The sequence below is a fragment of the Tamandua tetradactyla genome, chromosome 21 (assembly GCF_023851605.1).
Source record: "Tamandua tetradactyla isolate mTamTet1 chromosome 21, mTamTet1.pri, whole genome shotgun sequence".
In the NCBI taxonomy this organism is placed as follows: Eukaryota; Metazoa; Chordata; class Mammalia; order Pilosa; family Myrmecophagidae; genus Tamandua; species Tamandua tetradactyla.
In genome coordinates this window covers 23,558,752-23,576,936 of record NC_135347.1, presented here as the reverse complement: position 1 = coordinate 23,576,936, position 18,185 = coordinate 23,558,752, and the positions used below count along the sequence as shown (strand labels likewise).

General features: G+C 36.6%; 1 long non-coding RNA gene across 1 annotated transcript in view; it reads left to right on the top strand.

The window, feature by feature from the left end:
* LOC143665305 (uncharacterized) overlaps positions 1–18,185 on the top strand; it is a 121,677-nt gene that overhangs the window by 27,868 nt on the left and 75,624 nt on the right. The window lies entirely within an intron of this gene.

The following is an 18,185-nucleotide window of genomic DNA, read 5'->3' as shown; positions in this document are numbered from 1 at the left end:
CTCAACTATTCTCTGGAGATTTTGAAAATTGATAACAATTCCTCATTCCTCTTTTCCAGTAAACAATGAATCCTCAGCAAATACACAACATAACTTTTGAGCAAGAAATTTAAATGTAAAAATATTTCTAAATAATGCTTCAAACCTTTATCTGACTTTACCATTATTTATTTCTATGCTGTATGGGGGATCACATTTCATTATTTTTCCATGTGAGTATCCCATTATTGCAGCACCATCTATTGAATTTTTGTTTGTTTGTTTGTTTTGCTTGTTTGTTTTTGAGGAAGTGCATGGACTGGGACTCGAACCCAGGTCTCCCACATGGCAGGCAAGAATTCTACCACTGAACTACCTTAGTACCCCCCAATTTTACCATTTTGATGTGAATTTTGGGATTAATGAATTCTAAACTCTGCATACCATTTTTATTATTGTACTTAGGCATCAGTAGTTTTTAGAGTAGAGTAAAATTTTATTAATTTTGCAAAGTTCCACTTTGAAAGAATCTTATTCCACTTTCTTTCTAAATATACTGTCTTTCTGCACATTTATAATGATTAATATAGCTCCACACTTTAATTTCAATAGTATTAGCTACAAATTATTATGGTTTTCGTACCTTTTCCAACAATTATTGACTTACCTTTGCTTTCTATTACATTTCTTATAGATATGTGAGAATAAACTATGTTCTCTTAGAAGTAGGTATTTTGAATAATATAACTTTAAAATTTATAATATAAGACAAAATTGAGGAGAAAAAGCAATTACAGTGTTTTTAAAACCCACATTTTCCATAAATAAGGAAGACAAAATACACAGGAAAACATATATAGAAAACATGAAATAATATACACAATATATTTGAAATATGAGGTAATACACACAATAAGGTTTCATTGGTTAGATGTACATAAAAATTATATACATATATATATACTCACACACACTGTGAAGGTTAAATCCATGTGTCAACTTGTGCCAGGTGATGTGCCCAATTGTCTGGTCAAGCAAGCACTGGCCTGTTACTGCAAAGACATTCTGTAGACTTAAATCATCCATCAGTTGACTGCATCTATGGCTGATTACATGTATGATCAACTAAAGGGAGTATCTTTCACAATGGGGGAATCCAATCAATTAGATTTAATCCAATTCATTGAAGAATTTTAAGTGACAGAGGTGACAACACCTGTCAAAAGAGAGAACTTTTATCTCTACTTCAGCCGGCCAGCCTCTCCTAGGGAATTCATCAAAGATCTTCATAACCATTGCCAGCTCAAGGCCTGCCTTATGGAATTTGGACTCATGAATCCTCACAGTTATGTGAGACACTTTTATTTACAGATATCTGCTGTTGATTCTGTCTCCCTGGAGAAGCCTGGCTAATACAGCTTTGGTATCAGAAATGGGTTTTGAGAAACAGAATCTTATCATTGGTTTTTTGAGAAAACAATGGGTTTGTGCGATTGGTTTCCTACTCTGATTAGATTCGACGCACTAATGACTCTATTTCCAGTAATCAAGAAGGCACTGACTGTCCATGGTGTAAGTTGACAATATACATATGCAAAATATCACCATTTGATTCTCCTGATCATGCTCTTAGAAGAGGCAAGGTTCTGGGTGACAGTGCTTTTGACACCTTAACAGAGTTTTGAAGAGTTAAGAGGTATACCAATGTAGGTTAGTTGTCTTAGATATGCTGGATACTATTATAAAAGAAATAGATGAGCTGAAGACTTCCAAGCTGCAACTTAAGGGCTGTGTGAAAGATATAAAAGTTTCTATGTGTTCCCTGAAAGAAAATCTTATTTTTTGTGGTCACAGACTTGACATCTCTGAAAACCATACCCATAATCTCATTGTGCAAGTAGCAGATTTACAGCATAAGCTAAATTCTCAACCTTACAAGGTGTCTGCATTGATTGAAAAAAATGGGATCCTGAAAATTGGGATGGGGGCATATGGATTGATAATTATGGCAGTGGAAACATAGAAACCCTGGATTCTTTGTTAGATTAACCTGTAATGTTCTGCCCTGAGGAAAATGGTAACCCCCCTCCAGGCTGCCCTGAGGAAACAACCACACAATGTCCAAAATTCCCTGAGGAGATAGCTACTGGACCTTGAGCCTGTCTTGAGGAAACAGCTTCCTGACCTCCAGCTTGCCATAAGGAGTCTGCAATCCATCCTCATCCTAAATAGATTAACCCTTCAATGCCTGGAAACCTGTAGTCACTTCCCTTGGAGAAACAGTCCTCACTCCTCTGTCTGCAGAGATTAACCGTGTTTTACCAGATGAAAACTGCAATGGAATGCTCTGAGGTAACTGACCTGAGCGACACTTCTAACACTTTTAATTACCCAACCCCACCATCCCTCTTTTCTTCAAGACCTGTAATTAAAGTCCCAACAGCCCCTGAAAGGTGAGTACAGTGTGACCCATGAGGAGGTATGCTATTGAGTACAGTGTGACCCATGAGGAGGTATGCTATTCGCCAAAAGAACTGAATAAGTTTTCCAATTTATATAGACAATAATCAGAGTAACACGTATGGGGATGCATATTAAGGGTGTGGGATAATGATGGCAGGAATACAAAGTTGGAATTTATTGATATGGGTCCACTAAGCAGAGATTCTGCATTTACGGCTGTAGTTTGAGGGATTAGAACGTGTGTTAACAGTTTATTTGGATGGTTGGCCGACATTATCTGAGGTTGAAATGCCAGAACTGCTCTGTTATAACGTATGAAGGGATTCAAAGGCTTAGAAGGATTGAAATGTTAGAGTGGATTTATCATGGAAACTTTCTCACACACCCCAGGAATGTCCAGAAGACATACCTTTCACCAGGACTTTGAGGAATAAATTTGTGAGATCAACTCCATTGTCCCTGAATAGCTCTGTACTCACCCTTCTCTGTTGGTCAGATATTACTGTGGGAACTGCTGTCATTGAGTTGGACTCCTTAAATACAGTGGGTATGATTGGACACCATGTTGGCAGAAGCCACACAGCAGCAGTTAATCACCAAAAACAAAGTAGGTGTGGTTACCATAATGGAGAGCAGACTCAACGCAGCAGTCAGAATAATCTGACTCACAGAAATATATGGCATTAGCTAATAGATCATGGGGTGCATAGAAGTAAAATAGGTGGACAGCTCACTAAATTCTTGTTTGATATATATATATATATATATATATATATATATATATAAGCAGAAGAGTTCCAGGTCAAGTGAACTAAAGTCTAACCTGAATTACAAAACAGAGTCTCAGCCTCTTAATCAATTCCCAGACTTGAGACAGTTCAGAGACCAAGAACCCCTTGAATGAAAGGATTACCAGGTAACCATGGGGAAGGACCCTGTTGCATAGTCAAAAAATTATATGGTTAATCTTCCTCCCAACTTTCTCCAAGGAGACCTCTAACCTTTTACCAGGGTAACTATGCATGGGGAGAAGGAAATGATCAGATATGTTATGGATTATTAAATACTGACTCACAAGTGACATTAATTCCAGGAGACCCAAAATGCCACTCTGGTACTCCAGTCAGAATAAGGACTTATGAGATCATGTAATCAATGGAGTTTTAGCTCAGTCCTTTCTCACAGTGGGTCCAATGGGTCCCTGAACCCATTCTGTGGTTATCTCCCCAGTTCTGGAATGCATAATTGGAATAGACATACTCAGCAACTGGCAGAATCCCACATTGGTTCCCTGGCTCATGGAGTGAAGGCTATTATGGTAGGAAAGGCCAGGTGGAAATCACTAGAACTGCTTCTATCTAGTAAAATACTCAATCAGAAATAATTTCCTAGAAGGATTGCAAAGATTAGTGCCACTCTTAAGGACTGGAAGAAGGTAGTGATTCCCGCTATATCCCCATTCAACTCTCCTATTTTGCTTGTGCAGAAAAGAGATGGGTCTTGGAAAATGACAGTGGATTATTTTAACTAACCAGGTGGTGACTCCAATTGCAGCTGCTGTTTTAGATGTGGTATCATCGCTTGAACAATTCAACACATCCCCTGGTACCTGGTCTTCAGATGTTGACCTGGAAAATGATTTTTTTTAATAGCCATTAGTAAGGACCACCAGAAACAGTTTCCTTCCAGTTGGCAAGGCCAGCAATATACTTTACTATCCTACCTCAGGAGATATAAACTCTCCAGCTGTATGTCATAATCTAGTTTGCAGGGAAACTTGATCATTTCTCCCTCCCATAAGACATCATTCTGGCCCATTATATTGATGATAACATGTTGATTGGTCCTACTGAGGAAGAAGCAGCGACTTTTCTAGATTTATTGGGAAGGCATTTGCATGTCAAAAGATAGGCGATAAATCCTACAAAAATATAGGGCCCTTGCACCTCTGTGAAATTCCTAAGTGTTCAGTGGTGTGGGGCAGGTTGAAATATCTCTTCTAAGGAAAAGGATAAGCTTTTGCATCTGGCCCCTCCTATGACCCAAAAAGAAGGCACAATGCCTAGTTGGCCTCTGTGCTAGTTTTAAACTGTTGTACACCAGAGAAAAGCCATGCTCTTTAACCCTGATTCAATAATGTTGGGTAGGATATTTTTTATTAAATTATTTCCATGGAGATGTGACCCACATACTTCTGAGTGAGACCATTTGATTAGGTGGTTTCCATGGAGATGTGTCTCCACCCATGCAAGGTGGGGTTTTACTGGAGTTCTTTAAGAGGGAACCATTTTGGAAAAATCTTCAGAGCCTATACAGCCAGAGACCTCTGGAGATACGGAAGGAAAATTCTCCTGGGGAAGCCATTTGAAGAAGCTGGGAGAAAAAGCTAGCAGACATCACCATGTGCCTTCAAAGTTGAGAGAGAAACCCCCAACATCATCAGCCCTTTCTTGAATCAAGGTATCTTTTATTGGATTCCTTTATACCTTAGAAATGTAAACTTGTAACTTTGAAAATTCCCTTTTGAAAAGCCATTCACTTCTGGTATATTGCATCCTGGCAGCTCTAACAAACTAAAAAGTCTCTTTGGATTGTGTAAACAATATAGTCCTTATTTGGGTGTCCTCCTGGCATAGTCACCAAGTAAGTAGAAAAGCTTGTAGTTTGAGTAGGGACCAGAACAAGAGGAGGCTCTATGACAGGTCCAGCCTGCTATGCAAGCTATTCTGCCACTTGGGCCATATGATCCAGCAGATCCAGTGGTGCTGGAAGTGTCAGTGGCAAATAGAAATGCTATTGGAGAGTCTTGCATGCCCCTATAGGAGAACTACAATGCAGGCCCTTAGGATTTTGGAGTAAAGCCTTGCCATCCTCTGCAGATAACTACTCTCGTGTTTTTTTTTGTTGTTGTTGTTGTTTTTTATTTTTTTATTAACGGAAAGAAAAAAAAAGAAATTAACACAACATTTAGAAATCATACCGTTCTACATATGCACTCAGTAATTCTTAACATCATCACATAGATGCATGATCATCGTTTCTTAGTACATTTGCATTGGTTTAGAGGAACTAGCAACACAACAGAAAAAGATATAAAATGTTAATATAAAGAAAAGAAATAAAAGTAGTAATAATAGTAAAAAACAACAACAACAAACAAACAAACAAGCAAACAAAAACAAAAAAAACCCTATAGCTCAGATGCAGCTTCATTCAGTGTTTTAACATGATTACTTTACAATTAGGTATTATTGTGCTGTCCATTTTTGAGTTTTTGTATCTAGTCCTGTTGCACAGTCTGTATCCCTTCAGCTTCAATTACCCATTGTCTTACCCTGTTTCTAACTCCTGCTGAACTCTGTTACCAATGACATATTTCAAGTTTATTCTCGAATGTCCGTTCACATCAGTGGGACCATACAGTATTTGTCCTTTAGTTTTTGGCTGGGTTCACTCAGCATAATATTTTGAGAAACAGTTTTGGCCTGCTACTAGGCCTTAGTAGTAAGTAACATGGGCCACCAAGTTACCATGAGACCTGAGTTGCCTATCATGAACTGGATATTGTCTGACCCACTAAACCATAAGTTGGGCATGCACAACAATGCTCCATCATAAAATGGAAATGCTATATTAGAGACAGGGCCAGAGCAGGTCCTGAAGGTACAAGTAAGTGACATGAGGAAGTGACTCAAATTCTCATGGCCCCCACTCCTGCCACATTACCTTCTCTTCCCCAGTCCAAACTACAGCTTCTTGGGGAGTTCCTAACATTCAGTTGACTGAGGAAGAGAAAATTTAGGCCTGGTTTACAGATGATTCTGCACAACATGCAAGTACTACCCAAAAATGGACAGCTGCAGTACTGTAGTCCCTCTCCGAGATGTCCCTGAAGGACAGTGGTGAGAGGAAATCTTCCCAGTGGGTGGTACTTTGAATAGTGCACTTAATTGCTCATTTTGCTTGGAAGGGGAACTGCCCAGAGATGCAACTGTATACTGAATCATGGGCTGTTGCTAATGGTTTGTCTGAATGGTCAAGGACTTGGAAGGAGCATGGGTGGAAAATTGGTAACAAAGAGGTCTGGGGAAAAAGTATGTGGCTAGACATTTCTGAGAGGGCAGAAACCATGAAAATATTAGTGTCCCATGTTGCTTCAGCAGAGGAAGGTTTCAATAATCAAGTGGATAAGATTCTGTGCACACCAGTCAGCCTCTTTCTCCAGTCACTTCTGTCATTTCCCAGTGGACTCATGAACAAAGTGGTCATGGTGGTAGGAATGAAGGTTATACATGGGCTCAGCAATATGGACTTCAACTCACCAAAGTTGATCTAGCTATCGTACTACTGAGTGCCAATATGCCAGCAGCAGAAATCCACACACAGTCCCTGCTGATACAGCACCATTTCCTGAGGTGATCAACCTGCTGTCCGGTCGCAGGTTAATTATGTTGGACCACTTCCCTCATGGAAGACGCTGTGATTTGTTCTAACTAGAATAGACACATACTCTGGATTGGGGGTTGCCTTCCCTACATCCAATGCTTTCACAAAAACTACCATCCAAGAACTTATGGAATGCCTTTTCCACCATTATGGTATTCCACACAACATGGCTTCTGATTAAGGAACCCATTTCACAGCAAATGAAGTGTGGAAATGTGTGCATGCTCATTTAATTCTCTGATCTTACCATATACTCCATCATCCAGAGGCACCTGGGTTAACAGAATAGCCTTTTGAAGACTCAGTTTCAGTGCCAACAAGGTGGCAATAGCTTGCAGGGCTAGGACAATGTTCTGCAAGAGGCTGTGTATGCTTTAAATCAGTGTCCACAGTATGGTGTCATTTCTCCCATAGCCAGGACTCATGGGTCCAGGAATCAAGATGTGGAAAGGGGAGTGGCACGACTTACTATCATCCCTCATGATACACTAGAAAAAAATTTGCTCCCTGTCCCTGCAGACTTAAACTCTTCTGGTCTACAGGTCTTAGTTCCATAAGGAGGAGTGCTTTCACCAAGACTCACAGCAACAATTCCATTGAACTGGAAGTTAAGACTATCACCTGGTCACTTTGAGCTTCAGATGCCTCTGAATCAACAGACAATGAAGGGGATTGCTGTACTGGCTGGGGTGACTGATCCTTATTTTCAAGGGTAAATAGGGCTGCAACTACAGAATGGAAATAAATAGGAGTTTCTCTGAAATACAGGAGGTCCTCTAGGATGTCTCTTAGTTCTACCATGCCCTGTGATTAAAGTCAATGCAACAACCCAATCCAGGCAAGTCTACCAATGGCCCAGAAACTTCAGAAATAAATATTTGGGTCTCCCCACCAGGCAAAGAACCATGACCAGCTGAGGTATTTACTTAAAGTAAAGGGAACATGGAATGAGTAATAGAAGAAAGTAGTGATAAATATGAACTACCGTGTGACCAGTTACAGAAATGAGGACTGTAATGATATGAATATTTCTTCCATGTTTTCCTATGGATATGTTTATATTTGTGCATAAAGGAAATATCTTCATTGGCTTCCCTATCTTATTCTCTTATCATATGACTTAAGTTGTATTGTTCCTGTTACAGTAGTTAAGTTATAAGATATTAAGTTTAAGAGTGAATGTTACCCAAGGACTTGAACCTTCTTCTGGAGAGATTTCATGCATTACCAGTTTTACACAGAACAGTTAAGTATTCTTAGTTGAAAAATGAGTCTGTTTTTATGTTCTATTTACAGATTAATTATAGTTTAAGGTGATATGTATAGCTGCCAAGTTGACAAGGGGTGAATTGTGACAATTAGACTCACGTGTCAACTTGGTTGGTGATGGTGCCCGATTGTCTGGTCGAACAAACACTGGCCAAACCATTTTTGTGAGGACATTTCATGGACTTAAATCATCAGTCAGTTGACTGCATCTGTGGCTGTTTACATCTGTGATCAACTAAGGAGAGTGTCTCCTGCAATGAGAAAATCCAATCAGCTGGACTTAACCCAATCAGTTGAAGACTTTTAAGGGAAAAGTGATGACTTTAACAGTCAGAATATCTTTCATCTGTACTTCAACCAACCAGCCTCTCCTGGGGAATTCATTGAAGGGCTTCATCATTGTTGCCAGCTCACAACTTGACCTATGGAATCCGTGCTCGTGCATCCCCACAGTTGCATAAGACACTTTTACAAAATTCAATCTTTACAGATAACTCCTGTTGGTTTCCTTTCCCTAGAAAAGCCTGACTACTACATACAGAGACATATACAGCCTATAAATAGAGATTACACTATATTTCAGTTATTTGAAGGCTGTTTTAAAATTTATGACAAACTGGATCACAAGAAAGAAATTCAATAAATCAAAAGAAGACAAAGCAGACAACCACAATCTTTTATCACAATGCAGTAGGCCCAGAAATTATAACACAAATATAAATGAAAAATACAAAAAAATTAGATAAAATCATATATAATTTTTAAAATCAATTTACTAGTAATATAATTAATATAGCCATAGACTATTATAAATATAAATTTTTTTTAAATCATTATAAGGTATAGTTAAAATTATTTATACCCTAATTAGAAAATCAAATGAGATCAATGATCATAGAAGAACTAGAAAACCTAAGAGATAATTATCTCTAAAATAATATTTGGAACCTTACAACTTCACTGGTAAATTCACACAAATATTTAAAAGTAGATAATTCCCACTCCTTACAATTTCTTCCAGAATATACATTGGATTAAATGTATCTATTTACTGTGTTATAAAAAAATAGAAAATTGAGCAGAGAGAAAAATTGTAGAATAAAACATCAATCATATGTTGAAATGCCAAATAAAATACTACATAAGTTATTAAAAGTTAGTCCACCTCAGCCAAATGGGCTTTCACCTGGAATTGCAAAATTTTTTATAATACTAATAGACCTTAGATGAAAAACTATATGATCATCTAAAAGATCCTCAAAAGTTTCTTATTAAAATAGCCATAGGTGAGCACTCCATTAAAAATGATGTCAAATACTAACTTAAATGAAAAAAGAACTGTGCATTTAATTGACAAGCATTAGAGGAATTTCCAATAATACAAATTCTAAAAAGTTTAATAATAAAGATAACTCCTGTCCTAATTACTCTTTAAGCTCATTCTATCCAATGCAATAAGACAAGAAATGGAAATAGTAAGGATTTTGAAATCAAGACTGGTATTATGTTTAAGATTGCTTTTCTACCTAGAAAAAGCTAAGCAAATATGTTAAAATGCAAGTAGGTTTAAAAGGTAAGTTTACTAAGTTAATGGACAGAAAAACTAAAATGACAAATCCAAAATGCATTTAATAAACTAGAAATAATAATTGACAAGGTACAATTAAGAAAATCATTAAAACCAGAAATTGAATAATAAAACAACAAATATGTGAACCATATATAGGGAAAACAATCACATTTTGCTAAGAAATATAAAATCAGGTTTGACTAGATGAAGCAGTATAAAAATTTCTGATTGTGCAATAAGTATTACGAATATGGCAATAGCTCAAGTTTAATATAATTACAATTAAAATCCTCATTAAATCAGTTTGAGCTTGATAAAATTGCATTTTAGAAAATGATTATGTAAAACAAATAGAAGAATTTTGAAAATGAAAAGACATAAGGGAAATGTGAATCAAATTAGAGTCCCTTGAAATCATCCACGTAGCTCATAAAAGGAATGTAGTAAAAGCTTATGATTAAAATGGACCCTGGCAAGCAGACAAAACAATGCTCTAGACCTTCTCTAAATTCATCCATTTTGTAGCAACTTGGTTTACTTCAGGGAAATGTTGGTTGCTTAGATAGATGCATTTACAAAACAGTATACAGTAGCAGAACCAGGTTCAGAATTTTATTGCTCCTTAGAGAGATTTTAAGAGATTTCTGTGCATAGAAATGAAAATTTAAGGCAAACATAACTGACAGCTTTAAAATGAAAAGAAATGTTATATTCCTTTACGAAGGAAGGGAAACTACTTTTTTCTTTGTAAGTTATTTTTAAAAAATAGTTTTTTAATGTTTTGTCATAAATTGAATATGATCTTAACGTTATTTATTATTTGAACTAAGCTTAACACAAATTTTCACAAAGTGTCTAAAATTTCAATTATTTTCTTTTATAAACTCTATCCACTCTATAAGTCCCGTAGATACATATATGATTGAGGAATAACCAAGTTAATCCACTCCAAGGAGAAAAACAGATGATTATATGGACTTTACTGCACTCCAGAGAAGAGTATACAGCATCAATGGACTACCGTTTCTCCCTTCATTCTGAGAAATGGTTATTTCATAAACATGCATTCAAATTAATACTTTGATTTATCAAATAGATTATTTTAATTTGAAAAACTAAAATAGGGCTTCAAGGCTGATGTCCATATCAATTGAGTTTCCTGGTAATTCCTCACAGCCATTTTCAGATTTGACTTATTGCTCCTGTGTAATGCTGAGATGAAGCTCATAGAATCTTCAAGTATGTTTGAATTTTTTGTTTTACATATTTCTAACCCTTATACCGTAGTACTCTTTATTTTATCTTCACCTTCTACACTCATATGCATTTGCATCAACTATATCTTCTTCCTCATTTGTGCTTTTAGTTGTGTATGTCACCATCTTAATCCTCTTTAGTGCTTTTATTTCTAAATCCCACCTTATCGGGCACTAATATCACCATTTACCATTTGCATTTTCTTTCGGTTTTCAATTACTTAATGTCTCTTTGTCCATCCTTTTTAATTTCAACGTTATTTTTTCTATGTGTATTCCTTGGAAACAATATATATCTGACCTTTGCTATTCCAGTCAGTATCTGTTTTTAATGGATGGCTTCAATATCTTCACATTACAAATAGTATCTTCTGATTTTATTAATTACTTACTTTAGATTTTCTTTTCTCTTTCACCTACATTTTTGCTGATTATTATATTGATTTCATTCTAGATTTCTCCAAATTTTTAAACGTTTTTGTATTTTCCTTTCTGTTCATTATTGTACTACCCATCACTTTCTTACATAATCACAGCAGATTCTATTATTATTTGTAAACCAGATGCCAACTATTTCTCTCACCAAAATTCATTGCCTCTTTGACCATGATGCTTCTATTCCCATCTTCTTTTGTTTTCCTCCAACACCCCATAGATTAGAACATTTGAAATAAGTCGTCCACATCTCTTCTCTTTTCCCCCCAATTTTTTTTCTCTCCCCATGATAACTCAGACCCTTCAAATATTTTTATTTCCTTCCTTCCCAACCTCAAACTGCTAGGTTTTGCAGGGGCAGTTTGTATTTATTATCCTCTTTCACACAGAATTTATCTTCTGTTTAAGAGATCTTATTTAGCACTTATGTTGCTTACTCCTAGATAATCTACCCTTATTCATTATATTCCTATCTCTGTATTGATGTCTTTATCTCTATGTCAATATACATTGCTCACTAATTTTTTATTTTGAGGTTTCTGTTCATTTGCTCTTTAGTTAGGTTTTTTCTGACCTCAGATGGTGATGGCAGCATTCCCTGTTAGCCCATGGGAACTTCTTCCCTCCTTCCTTCCAAGCACATGGCAGGACCTACACTTCCCACCTCCTTGCAACTCACTGGGACACTAACAGTGGTCCAGCCAATGAGCTTTTAAGCAGAAGTCCATGTGCCTTTTGTGTCTGTTATAAGAGCCTTAGGTTTTGTTTTTTTTCTCAAGTGCACTAATTTAAGTCTCAGCAATGATCATACACTGATTTGACTCATACTAATTCTTTAAACCACAGGTAATATTTCTAAATTCCTGAAAGCATTGTCTGTGATGATTTGATCTTTTCAAGTGAATGTATTAATTCAGGTATCCAGATAACTCTGACATTCTATTTCATTGGACTATATCCATGTGTTTCAAACTGATCCTTCTCTCTCTGTTAGATGTCTCAGATGGGCAGCTGTTTTTCCAAAACAAACAAGTTTATATCTCATTATTGGAATATACTGAATATTCTAAATGGTAGAAATCTTATATAAATCTGTAAGTGCTGAAAGGTAAAGTAGCATTCATGGACCCTGCTGCAACCCAAACAACAAGTATCTATAAAAATCCGTGAGATCTTCAGTTCCCCTCACAGTCTCATGGCTTAAGGGGAAAGGGAGGTTCACCCCACTGTCTGATTCTTCTCTCAGTTTTCTGGAAATCTGAGACAACTGCTGCTCCTAAACAACTCATACTGTCCTCACAGTAAAGAATTCACATAAGTAAAGTTTTCTTGTGATCTGCTGCCTTTCGGGCCCCTCCCTGATCTCTGCTACTACTGCCCAGGTCACTGCTTGTCTCAAAGAGTTCCCCAAACCAGGATTCTAGGCAAGACCTCAACAGAGCCAGAGACTTCCTACATACAAAGTTGCCTGGCAGTCTAATGAAAGCAAGAAGCTTGAAGTTGAGTGTAGCGGGAGCAAAATCAAGGCAATCAATTCCAGAATTCTCTTCCCCCAGTGGCTTTCAACCTTTTAGCTGTTTCTTTCTGTAGTCATCACCATTTTTCTAAATAAAATACTGAAAACGTGTAGGCTTGCATCAACTTTTAGCAGAATCCTGTTAAGTAGTTGTTTGAATTTTCTTAGTCTACCATCATCATCACTCCCAAATTCCCCTCCTACAGCACTCCAATATTGTTTTATTATACTGTTTGGTTAAATAATCAGTCAATTTTTATATCATTATGGACTTGTAAACCTTGTTTATTTACTCCAAAGGCAAGCAGTTTGTATTTGCAGAGAAAATATCTGCTTTTTAGATTTTTTGTATGTTCTATGTATTATCAGTAATTTCTTCAAATGTTCCAAGATAGCTGTCAAATCCTGGCAAGGATTTTCCAAAATACCCATATCATAAGAAAATTTCTGGCAGTTCTTCCACGCTGCCCTCCAACCATCTGCTCTAATATGACTGACTACTGCTGTCTGCGTCTGAAACATAGTTGTCACCCAGAATTATCCTTCCCCCTTCTCCTGAGTTAGGCAGCCTTTTCCCTGGGTAACATGCCTTTCTTTTGGTAGGATTATCACTTTCTTTTTCTTCCGTACATTCTCTAGAAAATTCTTAAGGAAGATCACATGAGAGCTAAATTTTTGACTTCTTATATTTTGAAACAGTTTTGTCTCTTCTCATACCTGATGGAGAGTTTGAGTGATTATCATACTGCAAGATGAAAATCACCTCTTCTTAAACTATTAGAGGTATTTTTCAATGATTTCTAGTACCTGTATTAGAATTAAAAGATGGGTGACATCTTGATATTCTACAATTTTTAAGGGACTGGTTCTCTCCTCTTCCTCACACGACCCTTTAAATGTTTTAGGATTGTCTCTTTAGTTCTAGTGTGCTGAAATTTCACAAAGATGTGCCTTGGTGTGAATACATTCTTCATTTTCTTCATTTTACTGGCTGTTCAGAGGAAACTTTGTCTGGAAGTTTATGTCTTTCATGTCTGTGGAATTTTCATAAATTATTTATTTAATATTGTTTCCTTCAATTTTGCTACTCCCTTTTCACTACAGTTCTTAAGATTTGCACATTATTCACTTTCTTTACCACTTCCTGAATGGTCAATTTGGTGGATGTTAGAGGAGGCTTAAGGAGAAGGCTTAAGCTGTAGAATCAATAACTCTGATTATGGTTAGTGATCATGTTAGAAAATCAGGGAAAAAACCAAAGCACAGAAATAGCAAACCATCAATGAGACTTCAGAAGATAATTGTACCATTGCAGATGAATTAAACTTATTTTGAGCTTGAATAATATAAATCAGAATAAAAATGTCTACATATTATCATAATTAGGCCTTATGGGAATAATAATAATAATTATCATAAAGGACACTTATTTTGCACAGGTAAGATGCTGAATTCCTTAAATGTATCATTTATTTGTATTCATATAGCTATTTTAAAGATGAGAACCTAGAAAAGAAAGTGTTTGGAGAATTGATGCATATCCACGTGTAGTAAGCAAGGGAGCTGGAACTTCCACTGAGTCTGATAGAGTAAAATGGGGTACCCCGCACATCCCTGCCTCTCAGGTTTCCATGTTCATGGTAGTTCTGGAAAAGAAAGCCCTGTCTTTCTGTCATCTGGGGTTACCCTGATGAGTAAAGTACTATTTCACACATTACTACATAACAGAAGAAAAGCAATCTGATGATTTTTTTTAAGCTTGTGCTGGTCATGAAATATAATGTAAAATGAAGTAGACTTCAAAAAGAGATGATTAAAGGAATTAAGTTGAGTGGCTTGGTGACTCCCCATCAGTCTGAACTTTCAGACAGGAAATGTGAAAAACTATATTTTTGCACACCAAGCTGATATTCCTTCTTTTCTCTCTTCCTCCATTCTAGCACATTTTCCTGGAATGCATATGTGCATATTATGAGGGTGGTGAAATGAATCAGATAATGAATTCCACCCCCAAAGAACTTAAAAGGCTAATAAGCACTAACTCTTGTTGGGAGGGTTCAGAGAAAGTATGTAGAGCTGGAAATGGGGAAGAGTGAGCTGTTCTGTAAGCTTAACAGAAATATACAAACCATGAAGACAGAAAAAAGGAAAACGATTGGAAAGAAGATTGGACTCAGCTGCTAGAAATTCCAGGATGAAAAGCAAGGAATTTTGACCTCTTCAATGAGTCAGTAGTCTACAAACTCTTTTTTGACCAAATATTTTCTATCAGTAAAAACATTAAAATAAGTATAAAATCAATAGCAAAATAAAATTTTAGAAATCAGTAAAAAAAAAAAAGAAGTAGAGTATACATACTGTGTTTACATGTGCACATACATACAGATAAATAGATAGATGGTTATAGATATATATATGTAACCATCTTAGCTAATATATCAAGGTAAATATTCACTTAAGGGTCATCAATAAAATTAGTGGTTACAAATCCATATTCTTCTTGATCATTTTTTAAGTATTGGCAACTTCTTATTGCCAAGTGACCACAAATGAAATGAACTTCACTTAACCTGGCACAAATAAACTGTGTATACAGCAGTACACTGTAAGCAAAAGAAAGAATAGAAGCTTCACTGGGTCCCCCGTTCAACTTCATCAAGGTAGTTCTTGCATCATATATGACATATGAACTGCTGATTCTTACACCAATTCATTTATTACAATATAATGAAGATTTATTTCTTACTTTTAGGTAAAAATCTAAGTTCTAGTATTTCTCCTTGAATCTCAGTGTAGCATCTTGCAAATATCAGGAATACACATGCCCCCACTTTGGGGATGGCTTCTATAGGCAGAAAGGAGCCAGCGAAGAATCTTATACAGAAAGCATAACCCAAGCTATGATTACAGGAGGATAAGCTACTAGCAGTGTCCAAAGACCATTGGTGAGACTATGAGAGCACTGCTGGAAAGAGTTTTTAAACAACTTTTAGAATTGCATTCAGTAATGTTGCAACCAAATCCTGTGATGGTTTTAATATATGAAGAGATTTCATATGTCCAAAATCATCTCATTTTCATCACTGATATTTCTACTTATCCCAAGTTTTCCCATTCTGATAAAAAAAAATGTCCTTTGAGGGACCACAACTCACATTTTTGACAATGAGGTGAATGATAACATGATCTCAAATCAACTTGTATCTTATGATGATTTTTACAGATATGTGTTATGAACAAGTGATAAGTTTTTACTTAAACTATTTTTATTAGCTAGCTATCAAGATTAGTTATTTTTAATTGTCAAAGGAATCTGTGTGTTGTCAACACATCCAATTAAAAGAAAGTGATTTATAAGACTATTTATGTTTCCTATCCCTTATAATTCAATCAAAATCATATGAATTGCAATGAACAGAATAGCTGATGAAATGGAGCTCACAGCAGAAGTTCTTAAACATTAGAATCATCAAAATTTCCCAAAGTTTCTGATTCAGTAAGTCTGAGATGGGGTTCAAAATTCTCTTTTAAAAACTTGTTTAAAACAAGTTTCTTGGTAATAATGCTGCTGCTGGCCCAACAATCTCACTGGACTTTATTAACAAGAGTTCTGGAGTTGAGTTCATTCAAGGTTGGTCAATTCAGTAACAAAACTGCTTCATTGAGGTTCCATGTACTTTCCATCTTTCCTTTCTTCCATATTCATGGCCTTCCCCTCATGGCCACATAATGGCTGCTGTAGCTCCATGCATCATGTGTTTATACCATCAAATACAAAAAAAGATTTCCTTAAAGCCTTGAACCAGACTTCTCCTTAACCTCCCATTGCCCAGAGTTTTTTCAATGTTTTTTGCTCTAGTTCTGAAGGAAACTGGAAAAGGAGAATCTGGAGTCAGCACTGCTATTAAGTGGCTTTATGCAACATTTGGCACAACACCTCTAAATAGGTCTAAGAAATTTGACTGCAATAGTTTACCATAGCTAAGTAAAGACTGTAGCCAACAAGAAGAGTAGAGTGCTATCGCACAGGATGGACTACATAATGTGTGGGGTCCAGCGCAAAACTGCAATGCAGGCCTCTTGTTAAAATTTTATTAAGGATTTCAAGACAACAGAGCATTAAACCAAGTGCTGGGCCTCTGCACACAGGCCCTGTGGCCTGCATGAATCATACATGCAGAAAGTGGTCATGCTGCTACCCCTCTTAGCTCCCAACGTGCCTCTGAAAACTCCAGATTCTGCTCATTTTCCTACGTATGTTTTTCTCATTGCTCTTACCCCAGTAAGCAGGGGACGGAGCATCACAGAAATTTTCTAAACAAAGAAGCTTCTCTTTTTGTACATTATCTTGATCTCTATTGTGTGGAAGCCAGTGCAAGTGACTTCGGTTTAAATAGCAATATTTTCCCCTCTCCCTGCATATGGACACATAGATGAATAAATAGCTGGATGGAGTGAATGACTCAGCAAGTAGAGATGTTGTCAGTTTGAGATAACAGGGTCTGTGGGTAGAAGGTAAAGATTTTGGACCTAGGATCAAAAAGAAAGAAAAAAAAAGGAACTTGGATTTATCTGCATTTGAAACGTGAATATCAATGAGGGTCATCCGTTATTCTGAGAGTTACACAACAGACTTTCAAAAGTTAAAGTACTCCGCCTCCAAGCCAAGTTCAATGCAAGAGCAAATTTTATCAGTCTGGTGCCCTTGTAACATCAAAGGAATATCACTCTGTTCCTCTTTGTGGTACCTAGAAACAGGGCACCGTTTGGCTTTGTAGGGAAGATGAAATGCTGCTCTGATAAATCACCTGCCAATTGAATCGAAGTGGACGGCTAATGCAGCTAAATTGAGAGGGAGGAGGCCCTGAAAGGGGGAAGATGGGAGAAGAGGGATTTGGCAACCACACAAATAATTCTATCTTAGTAACTCATTGTTTGCTTTAGACAAAGGATGAAGTCTGAAGTGCACTTTCTTTTGCTTACACTTCTTACTTCAACCAGATCTCTCGGAAATGTAGTTTTCATTAATTATAATTTCCACAAATAAATGAATTTACTTGAAACAGTATAGCTCCTCTATACCACACCAGTTTTCCACTCTCTGTCTTTGAAGAGTCAATGAAACCACCCTATTTGGGTGCATCTATTATTACCTAACTGTACTGAACAAAACATTTGCTCTATGTTCTGAATACTTATGATGTTTCTGAAGTGAATTATGATGAAATTAATTAAATAACTTCTTGACCCT